The 16,122-nt window shown below is 41.3% G+C and overlaps 1 pseudogene; it reads left to right on the top strand.

The window, feature by feature from the left end:
* The first annotated feature begins 14,382 nt into the window (after positions 1-14,382).
* On the top strand, positions 14,383-15,760 carry LOC102912955 (poly(A) RNA polymerase GLD2-like; annotated as a pseudogene).
* Positions 15,761-16,122: the final 362 nt, after the last annotated feature.

The following is a 16,122-nucleotide window of genomic DNA, read 5'->3' as shown; positions in this document are numbered from 1 at the left end:
GGTTAGCACTATGGGCGACTGCAAAGAGGTTAAGTCTTGTAGGACTGGCTCTCCACTGTTTTATCAACAGAGGCTATCGATGACCTTAGCAAGAGAAAGTTCAGTGAACATGTCGAGGAGAGGTCACATTTCAGGAGCTGAGACCCGAATAGGTGCTGTGGAATGTCATTCTATATGCTGTGAATGTGTGTTGCTCTGATTGGTTGATAAATAAAATGCTGATTGGCCAGTAGCTAGGCAGGAAGTATAGGCAGGATAAGCAGAGAAGGAGAATTCTGGGAAGAGAAAGGCTGAGTCAGGAGATGCCAGCCCACTGTCCAGGGAGAAGTATGTAATGGCACACAGGTAAAGCCACGGAGCACATGGCGACATATAGATTAACAGAAATCGACTGAGTTGAAGTTTAAGAGCTAGTCCATGGTAGGCCTGAGCTGATGGCCAAGCAGTTTTAATTAATATAAGCCTGTGTCTGTTTACTTGGGTCTGAGTGGCTGCGGACCATGGGGGTCACAGGAGCCAGAGAGGACCAGGAAAACATTCAGCTACAAATAAGAGATAAGGAAAAAGCAAGTACTAGTGGTTATTTTTCTGCACATTTTGCATATCCTTGGTCTCCCAGCAAATATACAAGTACAGGCTGAAAAACAAAAACATAAGACAGTGTTATATTTAGTTTGAAGTATGCTATGCAATTTATATTTACTGTTAATCCTACTGGGAGAGAATAAGACCACTACTACAATTTTTGAGCCAAATCTGAAGCAAGCTTTATTAAATACAGGACAATGGATACTGACCAGGTCCATACCCAGGATTCCCAGAGAATTGTCACAAATGGTGCTAGTCAGATGCTTATAAAGGAAAACCCCACATGGCTGTGTACTTCCCACCTCCACCCAATGGGAGTAAACATACATCCTGACATATTTCCTGCCTTCTTATCTCCAGCCTACATGTGACCAAACACATACTGTATAGTTGGGACAACCCACCTTGTTTACAGAACTGAAAATATGTGGCTTGTTATCTTACATGAAAAACAGCCCCCAGAATTCCAGAGAGTTATCTGTTTTTGAATAAGTGGAGTTTACAGGTTAGAGGCACTTTTATTTCTCTCTCTCCCTCTCCCCCCCCCCCCCTTTTGGTTTTTTTTTTTTTTTTTTTTTTTTTTTTGAGACAGGATTTATTTGTATTGTTTTGGTGCCTGTCCTGGATATCACTCTAAAACCTCTCATAGTGTAGCTTCTGAATGTGTTAATTTAAATTTCACTTTAAGGTTTGGGGCTTTCAACTCCTTGGCTTCACAGCCTGAGGGGATGCAGTTTTATTATCAGATCCCATTAATAGAAACATGAATCATTTACATTTCTCACTACTAATTACAGAGATGTTTTTCTTTTTTAAAATACCATGGCATGAAAGAAAAACAAAACAAAAACAAACAAACCAAACCAAACCAAAACAAAAAAACACTTAGGATGAAACAAAAAGCACTCACCAATTAGAGTCATTGTGCTCCCAGACTTCCTTTGGTTTATTTGCAACCGAATGAGAGACTGTTTAGCCTGACCTTGGTTGTAGCCCTCCTGATTTTATGGATGCCCCTGCTGTCACAATGGGAGTTCCCTAATTAAGAAAGATATGCAATATAAATTTTCTAGACTAGATATCACATAGTTCTTTGTATTTTGGTTATGCAAGGAAATATCATTGTGATGAATGGGATGTTCAGTCAACCTCCAGATGTTCTGTTGACATTGTGAGTATCAGCAAGCACCTGGACCATAGCTGCAGCTTGTTCTTCTCCCTGTGGCTGCTGGTTGCTGTGCAAACACTGACACTAACTGTTTTGCAACAAACTAATTAGTTGCATGTTCCTCAGTTTTTGCAAATGTTCATGATCCTGAAACTATGCAGCCTGTGATACAATGTGAAAGGAGAGGAAATGGCTTTCTCTTTTATTCATTTTTCTTCCCACTGTGTTACTGTACTGCACCAGACACTACAAAATGATACAGTTCACATTTACTATGGTTTGGGGTTTTCACAAGAAACATGAGAGGAAAGGCTGGGGCTACACACTCACTCATGACATCAGTGAATTTAACTAACGAGTCTAAAACTATACTGCTCATAAGTGGAAGAATTAAAAATAGACATCTGAAATCATAAGCTGCCTGGCTGTGATTCCTCCCTTCATGACTATGTTCTGGAATTGTATAAGCTAAAATAGAGAGTCCTTGATAAAGGTTAATTTACCAATTTACCAGTTCACTAAAAGGAACTAAGTCTTTCAGATATGTTTAGATAGTAGATCAGAAATTTACATTTGTGTTAAATATATATTATATGTAAATTATAAGAGAGTACAACTTAGGGAAATTTGGGGTGGGGGGTTTCAAGACAGGGTTTCTCTCTGTGTGTAGTTTTGGTGCCTGCCCTAGATCTTGCTCTGTAGACCAGGCTGGCCTCAAACTCACAAAGATCTGCCTGGCTCTGCATCCGTAGTGCTAGGATTAAAGGTGTGTGCCACCATTGCTGGGTGAGAAAATTTTTGTATGTGATTGTTACTCTCAGAAACTGGGGGAAAAGGGCTAACTGAGATGCCTATTGCTGTAACAAAGCAGATGCTGGCCAGCTCTGCCAGCATTGCTCAGGACTTGTAGCTCCTCCCGGTACTTCTCATTTCCCCACCACCTACCCTAAACCTCTCCTTACTAGGGTCTAGGCTTCTGGTTTTCTTCCCAAAGCTGGACCCCTATATAAGTCAGTCATTTTAGCCGAGGCTGCACTTTTGGTAAATGGTTCCTCTCCAGCTCTTCCTTCCCCTCTCTCCTCTCATGGTCTGGTTTAGTCACCAGCTACGTTCAGCCAAGACTCTTCTCTCTGCACACTTTCCCCCTTATATCTACAATAAAATTCTATCCATACTTTAAAAAGAGTCATGTTCTCCTTTTATTTTACTTACTTTTTCAATCAATGATCAAATATTTAAAGACCCTAAATTTAGGAGCATAAAATTGTTTTAATAATGTGAAAAATTACTTCAAATATATTATGTGATGCAGCAATATGTGGTATGTTGTTTTGGATGAAGTTTCAAATATACAGAAAATATAAATAACAAAGAAAAAGGAAGGAAGGAACATACACAAATATTGCTAGCAGGTAAACCTGGTATGCTGTGGATATCGCTCTGTATAAATAAAATGCTGATTGGCCAGTAGCCAGGCAGGAAGTATCGGCGGGACAAGCAGAGAAGGGAATTCTGGGATGTAGAAGGCTGAGCCAGAGAGATGCTGCCAGCCACCACTATGAGACCATGTTAAGATACCTGTAAGCCACGAGCCATGTGGCAACTTATAGATTAATAGAAATGGGTTGATTTAAGATATAAGAACAGTTAGCAAGAAGCCTGCCATGGGCACACAGTTTATAAGTAATATAAGTCTCTGTGTGTTTACTTGGTTGGGGTTGAGCAGCTGTGGGACTGGCAGGTGAGAGAGATTTGTCCTGACCATGGGCCAGGTGGGACCAGGAAAACTCTAGCTACACTGGTGAGCTTCCATAAGCCACTTACATCTTTCTTATGCTTCTCAAATTTCTTACATATGCAATCCCTAGCATAGGACATTAACTGCTGTATCCACCATCTCTGGTTCCCTCAGCCCTTTTATAGGACAAGAGCATAAATACTTCCCAATTTTCAGCTATTAGAAGACTTGGTGGATGCTGTAGAATGATTCTCCAGGAGTTTTGGTTTAGAGAGCTGTGTCATCCAAACCTGCCTCCTTGACAATGTTGACATTTAAGCACAGGACATGTGAATGTTCAAACACTCACTGTGCTTTACTTCCAAACGTGGTATCAAGGATCCTGAGTGTTCAGTTGGAAGCTCCATTTCAGTCTCATTCCCCTGCCATCCCAAACCCACCCCTCTCAGAAAGCCAGCCAAGCAGTGGGTCCTCCCCACACTACAGGGCATTTAAACTGCCTTCTAGAGAGCACTTATGTGATTTTTTTCTGGTCTCTTCTCCCTGTCTCATCTCTAGGGGCTGGAAGGGCACCCAGAAACATTTTCTCCAATAAACCTGGTTTTTTATTTTTAATTCAGCTTGATTTGGCTTACTGCATCAGTGGAGAGGCTTAATATTGGGGTACAGAAACCTTTAGCTAAGAATATGGCATCTTAAGGAACCTTCTTGTCTGCATAATCTATCCTTTTTTATTTCAGTTCAACAGGGTCATTGACTCCAAGAGTCTAAAAAACTGTCTTCATGAAGATCAGTTTGTTTTTTTTACAGAAATCTGATCAGCAGTTTCCAAGAAAGACTCAAAAAATGCTCTATAAAATGGGATATTACTGTGAAATTGCCTGTTGATCAATTGACTTCCTTGCTGCTATACTACACAGAACAATGACAACTCATGGCCATGCAGATGAAATCCACCAAACTAACATAGCACATTCAGCTGAGGCTGAGCACACTCAGCTGAGGCTGAGGCAGTCTCCCACCTGGATCCCTAATGGGACTATAATGCCCCAGGTGACATTCTAGCTAGAGATCAGTTTACAACTTGCCTCTGACTGGTTTCAGTATGGCTGCCCTTAAACCAGTAAACTATGGGAAACTCTAAGAGGTCATCCAGGACAAACATGTAAACCTGTCTTAATTCCATGAATGCCTCACAAAGCCCCACTTACAGTATACCGATCTAGACCTCCAAAACCCAGAAGGTAAACAACTCTTCCTAGCCACCCAACCTACTAGTTCCAACAGCCCAGTGGGACCTACTCCATTTCAAGATCATCAACTCTGTGGTAGTCTTGCTCTATCCTGTCATAGCAAATTCCTTTCTGCTGTCCTCTCAGGGACCTCCCATTTCTCAGTTGTGGACCTCAAGGATGCCTTCTTCTTGATCCTCCTTGACAACCAGTCATAAAACATTTTTGCTTTCATCTGGACTGCCTACCCATGGAGGTTGGGATAGCCCACACCTGTTTGGCCAGGCTCTGGCCTTTGACGTACTCTCTTTGTCTCTCCCCCCATCTAAACTTATACACTATGTAAATAACCTTCCCCCACTCTGTCCCTACTCTTAGCCATACTGTCACCTCTGCTCTTCTAAGTTTCTTGTCCAGCAGTGATGAGTCTTACCATCTAAGGTCCAATTACCCACTCCTCAGGTCACCTACTTGGGACTATACATGACCCCAACCCACAAAGCCATTACCTTGGGTAGAGAAAGCTTAATCCAGTCCTTTTCAGTCCCCTCTACCAGAGAGAAGGTTTTATCATTCCTAGGAATAGCCTGTTTCTTATGTTCCTGGATTCCTCCTTTTCCCTCCTTGCTGCCCATTGTGTGAAGCAGCCCTTGACCCCTCACATGAAACCCTTCTTATTCCCATTAACAAGCCCTTTCAGAAGCTCCAACAGACCCTTCTCCAGGACCAGAGCTACATCTCCCAGAACTAACCTGTGCCTTCTCCCTTTATGTAACAGAAAAAGAGTAGTGTGCCTGTGAGTTCATAGGTCACCAACTGGGACCTTCCTTTGCACCAGTAGCATACTTATCAAAAAATTAGACCTTATCACCCAGGGATGTGCACCCTGAATATGTGCTTTAGCAGCTGTTGAGCTCCTCATCTGCAAATCCAAAAAAAAAAAAAAAAACTTTTAGGTCACCTAGCACTCTCTTTTCCTCTCATACAATTACACCTCTTAATGTATAAGGACTTACAAACTCTACCTCCCTCCTGGGATCTTTCTTTCCAGGTGGCACTAGTAGAAGATACTGCATTTACTTTCCAATCATGCCCACCTATTGCTTGAATTTTAAATAGGTCTTTTAATAAAAACTCCCAGAGCCAGGTATTGGAGTAAATGCTGAAAGATCAGAGAGACAAAGGAACAAGTCATAGCCACCACCTCTTACCTCACCAACTCCTCAGCTTGAAAAAACCTCTAGCAGAAAGGGATGCTTCTGCTTAAAAGGCATTAGTTCCTATTTCCTCATGCCTTATATACCTTTCTCTGCCTAGCCATCACTTCCTGAGGTTAGAGGTGTGTTTGCTTCCCAGTACTGGGATTAAAGGCATGTGCCACAACTGCCTGGCTCTGTTTCTCTCCTAGACTGAGTCAATTTCACATAGTCCAGGGTAACTTTGAACACACAGAAATCCAGATGGATCTCTGCCTCCCAAGTGCTAGGATTAAAGATGTGTGCCACCACTGCCTGGCATCTATATTTAATCTAGTGATTTGTTCTGTTCTCTGATCTTCAGGCAAATTTTATTAGGGTACACAATATATCACCACATCCACCTCTCAATATCTCAAATATTCTTCCTGACCAAATACTGATTACTTCCCATCTCATTGTTACATTGAAACCCTCAAGGAACTACTGTCCCATCTCTTACACATACAGAAGGGCACATTGTCTCAGGCCACCTACACCTGATACAGAGAGAGCAGCTCCATTTCACACAAGGGGTCCTGAAAAGTAGACTATGCTATAGTGCTAGATACTGAGATGGTTGAGGCACAGGCCCTCTGTGCCCACACCAATAATCTACAGGCTGAATTAATAGTTTCCTCCTATGCCTTCCAATTGGCACAAGGACAATACCAAAATGTCTACACAGACTTCGTATATACCTTTCATAGCTTCTTGTCCCACACAGCCATCGGGAAAGAGTACAGACTACTTACAACAAAAGGAGGGTCCATAACCATTTCAGGTCAAATTATAGCCATGCTAAAAGTCTTCCATCCAAGTACAAATCAGACCTGACCTTACTTAGCTTCTTAGATCATAGTAGAACAAGTGCACTTAGTGTGGTATGGCTCCCATCTCCCATCAGCTATAGGAATTTTCCACTGCTGGTCCCACCAGACCAACAATTCCATCATCTATAAGAGAGAATGGCTAGAGCTGTGTCCCTACAAAGTTCAGACCCATCTCATCTACTACTGGGAATTCTTGCACTACAACCCACATCCTCACTATCATTCCCTAATACTGAACTAATTCTGTCCTATTTACATTGACTCTTTCATCCTAATAGCCAAGCCCTGTCTCACTTCACAAGGCCCACATTCAGCCTACCCCTAAGGATTTGCATATCTTTTTTTTTTTTTTTTTTTTTTTTTTTTGGTTTTTCGAGACAGGGTTTCTCTGTGTAGCTTTGCGCCTTTCCTGGAACTCACTTGGTAGCCCAGGCTGGCCTCGAACTCACAGAGATCTGCCTGGCTCTGCCTCCCAAGTGCTGGGATTAAAGGCGTGCGCCACCACCGCCCGGCGGATTTGCATATCTTAAGGGCTATTGCTGCTTCTTGTAAAATTTGTCAAATGTCAGACCCCAATTCCAGATACCACATTTTCTCCTTTCTTACATACCATATCAGAGGCTGTCTCCCTGGCACTAACTGGCATCTTGACTTCACTCACATGCCCACAATCAAATGCATTAGGTACCTCCTGATCTTCGTGGGCACCTTCTCAGGGTGGGTAGAGGCATTTTCATTAACAACAAAAGGGCTCAGACAGTCTCTGACTGGTTCCCCACTTTGGAATACCCATGTCTAGCCAGTCAGACAATGGTCCTGAATTCACTTCCCAGATTTCCAAAACTCAATCTAAAGCTCTCACCATCCCTTGGGATTTCCATAGCCCATATCATCCCCATTCCCCAAGAAAGATAGAATGAACCAACCACTCCTTAAAAAACACCCTGTCACACTGTCGTAATAATGTCATTGGCCCTTCTCAGACTATGGGCTCCCCCTAAGTGATCTCTTCCCACCTTCCTGTTTGAGCTCATGTATGGATGACTAGTTCTGTTCCCTAGTCTTTCACCCAAACCCTTGCCTCTCCCTGATCACCTATTCACTCTGTCATCTCTGCTCCCTCCTATGGAACTTTGCTGCCCACTGTCTATTCTGGCCTTGGACCAACCCCTGTTCATGCCCGATCAACATTAGAGATCAGGTCTGTTTTACGTTTACTATTGCTGTGAAGAGGCACCATGGCCATGGCAATTCCTATAAAGAAAACATTTAATTGAGGTGGCTTGCTTAAACTTTGAGTGGTTCAGTCTATTATCATCATGATGGGGAGTATGGCGATGTGTAGCAGATATAGTGCTGAAGTAGTAGCTGAGAGTCCTACATCTTGAGGCAATAGGAAGACAATTAAGACACTGGGCAGTATCCTGAGAATCAGAAACCCCAAAGCCAGAGTGACACACTTACTCCAACAAAGCCATACCTACTTCCAGAAAACCACACCTCCTAATAGTGCCATTCCCTATGAAATTATGGGGGCCAATTCCATTCAAACTAACACAAAGTTCTTCTCTGCCCTGTTGGCCTATGTTCCTCACCCCACCCCCTTAAATAGCAGGGCCCATTCAACATAGTTCTTGTAACTCCCACAGCCTCTAAGCTTGAAGATCTCTATCACTGGATTCATCTATCCCATCTTAAGGTCTTTATTCTCCTGCCTCAAGACATTTGCCCTTCCTACATATCAACCCCAACATGACCCTGCTCCCTTAAGTTTCAGAGGACACTGAGATTGACCACATCGTCTCTGGTTTCAAAAGAATGAGCCTTCACTCTACGAAGCCATGCATGACTCTACTGCATTGGACATAGTCTCTTTCTCCTTCCTTCCTCTTCCTCTTGTCTGCTTCTGTTCAGGGCAACTCTTAAATATGGAGATTCAAGGTTCACAAAAACCTCATAATAAACAGTCTCTCCAAATAAGATTAGGAAATTATTCCATAGCAGGCTCTCAGGAACCAACTAAAATTCTCATTACCACTATAGTCACTATACCACCTATAGTCACCCCTCCTTGATTCATTTCCCAATCTTTTTGTCTGCTTCTTCTATGACTAGAAAAAAGGTTATTTTAAAGACTGACCAGAAGATATGGAGGCTGCCTGTACTGGTCTTTCCAACACCATCACCCACATTTGAATCCTTCCCCCAATTCCCTATCAACAAAATGGGGCCTTCTACTTCTATATCCTTTGAAGGGCACTAGCCTATTTGAGTACATGTCCCTGGAAGACCTTGACCTTCTCTCCTATTCCTTCTGCCTTGCCCAAATCCATTAGATCACATTTCTAAAGCTAGCCACTAAAGACTATTCCCTTATTTGGCCACTTCCTTCTTTTGAGGCTGACTACCAAAGCCTAGCAATCAAAAGCCCCCTTTGGTTCACCTGATTAACATGTCCAATTAAAATTCAACATCTCATCCTAACAGAGGTTTCCCATTTTACTGTGGTGATATTGTGTTCCCCAAAATATTGTGTACCCTAATAAACTTATCTGGTATCAGAGAACAGAATAGCCCCTAGATACAGAGACCAGAAAATGGTGGCACACACACCTTTAATCCTATCACTTGGGAGGCAGAGATCCATCTGGATCTCTGTGAGTTTAAAGCTACACTGGAAACAGCCAGGCATGGTGACTCACACCTTTAATGCCAGAAAGTAAGCCTTTAATCCCAGGAAGTGATGTCAGAAAGCAGAAAGGTATATAAAGCATGGAAACCAGGAACTACAGCTGGTTAAGCTTTTAGGCTTTTGAGCAGCAATTCAGCTGAGATTCATTCTGGACTCAGAGGCATCCAGTCTGAGGAAACATGATCAGCTGAGGAATTGGCAAGGTGAGGTAGCTGTGGCCTGTTCTGCTTCTCTGATCTTCCAGCATTTACCCCCATATCTGGCTCCGGGTTTGATTTTATTAATAAGAACTTCTAAGATTCCTGCTACATTTTAACTTTTTTAAACCTTCATTTGCCTATGTGTATGTCTGTCTCCTTTCTATCCAGAGACAGTCCTCTGTCCCTCCAGAACAAACACCCCTGCCCCTTTCCCTTGTCTCCGAAGTCTTTTAACACTGCATCTTAGCCTATTTTAACAAAGACCCATTCTTCTCCTATTGAGATTTACACCTGCAAGGTCATTTGCTGCTATTTTCTGCTTGAGTCAGAAAGCAGCTACTCTTTTTTTCCAACTTACTAAAGGATGTCTTTATGCAAACAGGTACTTGGGTGTGTTTTGTGCCTAATCCACTGTCTGGGAGGGAGCCCCTGCTGTGTCTGTGGGGTCTCCTTCATCCAGGACTCATGGAATTCCAGTGGGAAACAGGTATTGTTGGTTAATTCTACCATCTCTTTAACCCCAGACATCCACCCACCCAGTGAGCACACTTAAAATCCAAAGAAAATCAATCCTGATTACTCAAACTCTGGATATAGGGGAAGAAGAGGCTTCTATGTCAACCAATCTGGTACTGTAAAAAAACAAAATTTAATAACTTCAAACAGACTTCCAAAAAATGTAAGGAACAGCTTGATGCCTTCAGTTCATGGGCCCTTGGGAACCCCATATAGAAGTAGATATTTCCCTTTCTAATCCTTCTCCTTGTTTTCCTGTTTCTACTAATTGCACCCTGCCTTTTCAATTTCTTCTCTACATTCCTCCAATGACAAATTCAAAATATCTCTAATCAAATGATTAATTAATTATTGTTACAGGACAACCAACTGCTAGCCACATAACTACCAAATATGCTCTGATGGTGAGGATCAACTGTACCTAGAAGATGTCTATGCCCTGAGACAACAGGAAGAACTCTAATAGAGCAAGATGCCCTCATCCCCGCCTCCCTTCCTATTTTCTCATCTTTTATAATAAATCAAAGGGAAGAATGTTAGCATTCAGGCATTTCTACAGACGTGCCCTCAGGGACCAGTGATGGTAGGACATGTCATCATCAGCTGCAGGGCACTGTTGCTAATGCCATCATGAGGGGTGTATTCTCCCTATGTGCATGCACTGTAGCCCTGTATAAGAAGCAAGCACTTTCTCTTCAGTCTCTTTTCCTTCCCCTCTGGCTCACAGGCTGCCTCTACACTGCCCACCCCAACCTCTCATGTGAACTCTGTTGCATGGTGTGCTTTTGTGGCACCCTTTGGCTCCAATCTGCCAAGATACCTTCAAATCGTTACTGATGACTTACAGAGATGATCCAAGCCTTAAGTTCCAGACAATGATGGCTGTTGCCAACAGCAACCAATTATTTGGGTAGTGAACCTGGCCATCCATTTGCATAAAAAGAGAAGCTGAAGGTCCCTGATGTCTGAATACATAAAGATGACCAGACAGTGGGTAAATGATTTGATTGGTAAAATGAGGCACTTGAAGACAAAATTTAGAAGAAGATTTGATAAAATATGAACTGTAAGAGTAGGCATGGTCCTCTGTGTATCTGACAGGGCTGTCTACACTGCCTTTTCTACAACCTTTTTTGGTCTTCTTTTTTTTTATGCCACTCCCGACCTTCCACCCCCACATGGCACAGGCCTGACCGTATCTTGCTGCCCTGCTGGGTCCCAGGTCACTGCCCTCTCTGGCCCTTGCTGTGCTATGGAACTGCTCCTAGACCTGTTTGAGCAGTAGTACTTGCCCATGAGACTGTTGGTGGGCAGTGCTGCTGGGTCATTTGGCATGGGAATTGGTGAGTTCAGGGGCCTTAGAGGGGATGGTGTGATGTGGAATTAATATAAAAATTAAGCCATGTACAGATGGATATCACACAGAGAATCTGGATTATGCTGTCTTTGATATTCTTAACCACAGAAAGACATTTGATTGTAGAAGCTGTTGAGTTAAGCCAATGTGTATATTTTAAAGGTACCTTGACTTCAAAATTTGTATGTAAGCATATGTTGCTTTGGAAAGGAGGCTCTGCTTTTGTTTCCACAGAAAGCAAGAGGATATGGATTTGTTCCAGATTAAGATACATCAGGTTTGACCAGCCATGACTCCCTAAAAGGTCTCTGATGACACCAAGGACCAGCTGACCCAACATCCAGAACTGTTTCAAGGCAACTGGCTCAGACAATACAGCCTCATAGACTACCCCATAAGCCTAAAATCTTCTTTGTGTCCCTATAACATACAGCAGCCTTGTCCAGCAGGAAGTAGTAAGAGAAGCTATGCCCAAATTCCCAAATATACCAAGCTGGCTTTGGAGATGGAATTGGCTCACTCCTTCTCTAAACCCAAGCATATTGCTACAAAAAAGGTTAGGAGATTCTTGTGTCCCATATCAGAAGAGCCCCCTGGCATGGGACAGAGAAAAAACAATATATATATATTGGTTTTTTTCGAGACAGGTTTTCTCTGTGTAGCTTTGCGCCTTTCCTGGAACTCACTTGGTAGCCCAGGCTGGCCTCGAACTCAGAGATCTGCCTGGCTCTGCCTCCCGAGTGCTGGGATTAAAGGCATGCACCACCACTGCCCGTCAATATTTTCATTTAAAACAGGTTGATTATAAATGCAATCTCTTTCTAAAGAACAAAAGAGGATAGTATAGATAATGATAAGATAAAAGGGTAGATTATTGAACCTACTTTTAAAGAGCAACTTGTTTAAAAATGTTTTACATTGCTATGGATTTTAGTTTATTGATAAAATTTAAACTTAATTTTGTTATACTGTATATATATTTCTACTCTCGTTTGAGGTATTATGTTTATGTAACTCATTTAAATTGTAGTGGATAATTATAATTAGTCTTCTATGATAATGAAACTTACAGTCATGTTAGTTTAGTTTTCTAGGTATACATAGATATAATTCAGTTAGGTAGGTAATTTTCAAACACTTCAAAGACCTACAGAATATGGCATTTAAAATGCTTTAAAAATTTTAGACTTTCTGGACAGTGAAACATGCCTGCTCCTTGCAGCACCAATTTACTTCAGAAAGGAGGATGGGCATCAATGACACTCTATATGGAGTTTATCTTGTTCTTGGCAAAAGTAGCCATTTGGGCAAGAAACTGATCTTGCCTAGACTACTTATTGACTGGACATGCAGGACCCATGGGAAGGTGACCACTGAACTTTGCTTGGCAAAATGTTCCTTTAGGTTCCTGCTTCACAGAGGAAACTGCCAGACATTCTACAGGACACAGAGAGAAGTGACTGAGAGACTCTAGGCCTGTTGACTGAAGACAGATGCTTCAATTTTACAAAAGAACTTTGGATGACTGTCCAGGCTGCCAGCTGTCTCTGTCTGCTCTTACAAGACTCCCAAAAGTTGCTTGTGTCCTTCTCCCATTTCTCAGGTAATATTATATCCTTCTGAAGTCTTTGATGTAGTTGAAGTCTAGATAGTTATAATTTCCTTAGTTACGATAAAAGATAAGTTAGATATAAACCTTAGACTCACAAATATAAGATAGGGTATCTTCTTTAATTTTGCCAAATACAAATAAACTAGATATTGTAACTGTAATTCTTGCTTGATAATTGTTTTGTTATATGTAAATTTTACTATATTAAAGTTAAAACTTTCCTTTTTGAAAAAAAAAAACAAAAAGGGGAAGTGCTGTGGATGATTGATAGAAATGGGTTAATTTAAAATAGGAGAACTAGATAGCAAGAAGCCTGAGCCATTAGGCCAAACAGTTTAAATAATGTAAGCATCTGTGTGTTTATTTTATAAGTAGGCTGCAGGAATGCCAGGGCTTGGTGGAACCCAGAGAGAAACTCTCCAGCTACAATGGTGTGAGAGCCAAAATTACTTTTTAAGTTATTATGCCTTAGAGATCCATGAAACAAAACTGTTCTGATCTGCAAGCCCCTTGCCCAAGATCAGATAGTTCCTAAAATGCTGGAGGCTGTTATTCATGGGAGATAATAAGCCACATGTTTTACTTCCCTAAACAAATTTATTTGACCCATCTGCACTAGATATACTTGATCACACGTGAGCAGGAGGTACCTGGGCAGCAAATATGTCAGGATGTATATTTGCCCCTGATGAGAACTGATGGGAAATGTAATGAATTATGCGTTTTCCTTCTTAAGCCCTTGCAAAACTTGATTCTGGGCTATTTCCTGGGAAACCAGGTATGGACCTGGCCAGAGCCTATACACTTGGCCAGTATTTAATTAAAGCTTTCTTCAAATTTGGCTTTAAACTGTGGTAGTAATCTCATTCTCAATTGGTGGGATTAACAATGATCCTTTGTATCACCCCCTCTCCCATTCTAGGAAACTGAAACTTTTGTAAAACTGGCTTAGTGTTTTGAGAGGGAGAGCCTGGTGCTATCCAGTAGTTACCCAGGCCAAGAGTGATCCCAGGGTCCTGGACTTTGTGAAGAATGTTGGTGCTGCCTTCTCTCAAATTCTGTGTTCTTGCTAGATCTCATGTCACTTCCCACCCTGTCCTCATTCCCTAGACTGAAAGAGTAAGATAGTCTTGATGTTCCCTCCTGGTGTTCCAAAAGGCAGTGGAGAATTAATAGTAGAAGAAGTCATGTTCATGTTATCGAATGAGAGCATGTTCCCAAACTCAGTTTTGAGTCATCTACACTTTACTCCAAGCCACTAACAGCAGAAAAACTTCTTTGCTTTCTCACCAATTCTTTATTCACACCAGTAACTTGTTTGCACAATTCAAATTTCAAAAATGTAGACTTGTCCAGAGCTGTGTCTTTACAGCCCGTGGCATATGGAACTGTCAGTCCAATACAGACCTTGATATCCCCATTATTTTGAGGTAGGAAGAGAATAAGAAATGAAAAAAAAAAAACTTGCCTCTTGATGGTAAATGGCAGCATTTCTGGTCACATTACCAAGAGTCAACTATAATTAACCAGATAGCAACGGTGACAGAAGATATTCCGTGCCACGATTGTTTCACACACACTATGTGCCAGATATATTTAGATGTGCTCTGCCTCTTTGAGAAGTTCCACTATTGGAACCTAGAGAAATCACACTGCCTGAGGCCAAAGATATGTTGAGTCAGCAATACCAGAGTTGCTCAAAATTTGTCAACATCAAGCAGGTTACTTGAAGAAAAAACTCTGTAGAGAACAGCTGCACAGAGCAATTCAGCAGCTGAGCTTGCAAAGCAGACTTTTTTGATTGGATCATTCTTAAATGGATTTGATGCCTGAAGCTGTGATGGTAATTTATGGTTAGTTGTTAAAGAAGAATGATTTTTTAAGGTAAATCAGAAGACTGAAGCACAACATGTAGTCACCTAAGTCCATAAACCCTTGTGTACTAGACATTCTGAATACATTGAAAGATCTCAGCTGATTCATGCAAAAGTACCAATTGTGAAGTTCAGGGATAAAGTCAGTTGTAGAATTGACTTAAATGTAAACAATACTATTGGAATTAAAAACACATTCTTTCTCAGAATTTATGCCTACCTTGAAAATTGAGTTCTTCCACCAGGGTAGTGACTAATAAGTGGGCAAGTCAGCATGAGGTAAATGATGTCAGTCTTGGTATTTTGAATAGCTATAGTCTTAATGGTTTTGCAATACTTCCAAACCTACCTGAAACCATCTCTCCAAAAAATTATGCAGAAACTTTTAGTACTTCTATACATCTGAACCTTGTACATAATGTTCCTATTTATCTCACAAAGAAAGAATCAAGTCTTGGGGATGTTTTACTGGGCTTTTTCAAATGTTATGCTCTAGAAATTGACTGGAACACTCAAATTTCAGTTTGTGAAGCCAAAGTCATCTGAAGGCCTGATGAAATTGAATAGAGAAATACATCTGTTTTGAAGCACCTTTTGATGGGACTATACCTCCAGAACTGTGTAAGAAAAGCAGTTTGATATGATCAAGGATCAATTTTTAAGGTCATGGCACAGACTGAAAAATGAGAGAGATCTGAACATGTTCTGTCTTTGAGAGCTGGTTTCTAATTCTTAAATTCTTCCAGGAAATCAAGAACAATAGTTACATAATAACGTATTTTGTTTACCTCCATCATGGTTTATTTTTAATATTGTCTTCATATGTTATTTTAAAAAGGATATACTTACATAAAGATTACATATTTTATTATGACATTTCCTAATTAAACTCTTAGATTTAAAAATGCCAAAACAAGAGTAGGCATGAGTACAAATACCTTTTAGCACACATTCATTCCAACCAAAGAGAATCTGCCTCAGAAGAGAAGAATCCAGCCATTTGACCTCAGCCAGCCCATGTTACTGACTTTATAATATATTAGGTGCATGAACTGAGTAGCCAGATGGCAAGGATGA

This window comes from Peromyscus maniculatus, chromosome 10 (genome assembly GCF_049852395.1).
Source record: "Peromyscus maniculatus bairdii isolate BWxNUB_F1_BW_parent chromosome 10, HU_Pman_BW_mat_3.1, whole genome shotgun sequence".
In the NCBI taxonomy this organism is placed as follows: Eukaryota; Metazoa; Chordata; class Mammalia; order Rodentia; family Cricetidae; genus Peromyscus; species Peromyscus maniculatus.
The sequence above is the reverse complement of the archived record's forward strand: the minus strand, read 5'-3'. Positions and strand labels throughout refer to the sequence as shown.